The sequence below is a fragment of the Schistocerca americana genome, chromosome 1 (genome assembly GCF_021461395.2).
Source record: "Schistocerca americana isolate TAMUIC-IGC-003095 chromosome 1, iqSchAmer2.1, whole genome shotgun sequence".
Lineage (NCBI taxonomy): Eukaryota > Metazoa > Arthropoda > Insecta > Orthoptera > Acrididae > Schistocerca > Schistocerca americana.
Window position 1 is genome coordinate 1,117,828,903 of NC_060119.1, and position 1,813 is coordinate 1,117,830,715.

Genomic DNA, 1,813 nt, shown 5'->3' on the forward strand with positions numbered 1-1,813 from the left:
ACACCGGTGTCAATGTGTTCTTTTTTCCATTTCCAGGAGTGTAGTTCTGGCAACACCGGCCATGACCTCCTTCTGTGCGGATGCACACACATTCCCCGAACTCTTATGGAACTTGGTAAGAATGTCTTCCACGAGTAATGAGTATGTTGGCGTGGGGCACTAGTAATGTGGTGTGTGGACATACAAGGTGAGAAAGTGGGTCTCGCGGGAGACGTGCGCGAGATAGTTCCTGCAGTTGCGCTATCCTCTCTGCCCTCGGTGGCTCAGATGGATAGAGCGCCTGCCATGTAAGCAGGAGATACCGGGTTCGAGTCCCGGTCGGGGCACACATTTTCACCTGTCCCCGTTTCTATATGTCAACTCCCGTTAGCAGCTGAAGGTATTAATGTAATTCTAATTTTGTTCTAGATAGCTGCAGGTCTTCAATGGTGTCTGTTCTTTTGGACATAACAGAAAACAGACACAATATCCATATAAGTTAATTGTTCCTGCTAGTACATTTTGTAGGGCGCAGTGAATAGTGACAGACTTGTACCTCTGCGGAATCATTTCGATTGACCCTTTTGACTGCAAGATAGAAGTGATACCCGACCGAGGAGAATTCCGCGTCCGAATTTGCGCCATACTACCGAGATCAGTGACGACAGCAGGGTGTGAGGTAAACACGCGTGTTTGTCTTCCGCAGCTGTCTGTCTCACTCTCTTTCCACCCTTCTGCCTCTGTCTGAGAGGATGGAGGGGCAGCAATGCTAACCGCGCTTCCCGGCATAGCGTGGGGCGTGATGGCCCGCCGTGGGAGGGGGAGCTCTGTTGGGGTTTAAATTCTTAATGGAAGCAGCGCTCGCGCCCCGCCTCATGTTTGCCTAATGCGGCTCAAAAACAGGCCAGCGACCCAGGAATTTTGCATAATTATTAATATTAAAGGGGCGGCTGAGCGGTAATTACCCATTCCACCCCATCCCACCCACGTCTCGCGACCGCCGGCTCTAGCTTCCCATGTAGAGCTACGTGCGCTCGCGGCTGCCCGCTGGATTATACACTACAGCTCTGCTGCGCTGTGCTCGCGTTACCTTGCTACTGATGGCGCCGGCACACACCTCTTACTGTGTGTCTGCCAGCCGACTGGATTGTGCTCGAGGGCGCTTAATGCAAGGAGCGGCAGACTATCACCTTACTCCCACGGCTCTCCGCTGCTGTCGCACCTTCCCATCTGTCAGGTTCATTTCTATCATTAGGCCAGACTAGCGGCCGCCTAGGGCGGCAAAACTTTAGCGGCAGCAGAGGGCGGAAAAAATTGATTTCAAAACAGACAGCGAAAAAGTTGAGCAAATGAGAAGAAAAATGAAAAAGAGGAAAAATTAAAACATCGAATAGTTTTGAAAAGCAAACGAAAAAGTTACTTTATAAGTCTTTACTTACTGTGACGAAACTAAACTCATTGCCTCTACCTGCCTCAAGACTAAAGCAGCCGCTACTGAGTACGAAACGGAAACAAACACGGCCTTGAATCATCTCGTCGAGCACTGTAGCGAGGCATTTGCGCCGGCTTCCCGACCGTTAGCAAAGTATTTATGAACTGTATCATGATCGTTCAATACACGTAGAATCAAGTAGAATTAAGTATAAAATTCAGAGTATTTCACCTTATAAATTTTACATGTTACGCTTAAGGGGCAACTGACAGAAACAAAGCTATATTTTGATTTCGTAAATGACAGGAAGTCGTTTCTGAATGTATTTGTATGGAGTGTAACCATGTATGGAAGTGAAACCTGGACGATGAATAGTTTAGACAAGAAGAGGATAGAAGCTTT

General features: G+C 48.2%; 1 non-coding gene across 1 annotated transcript; it reads left to right on the forward strand.

Moving 5' to 3' along the window:
- The first annotated feature begins 251 nt into the window (after nt 1-251).
- On the forward strand, nt 252-326 carry Trnat-ugu. Its single transcript has one exon. It is a non-coding gene; the product is annotated as a tRNA-Thr (tRNA).
- The last annotated feature ends 1,487 nt before the right edge of the window (nt 327-1,813 follow it).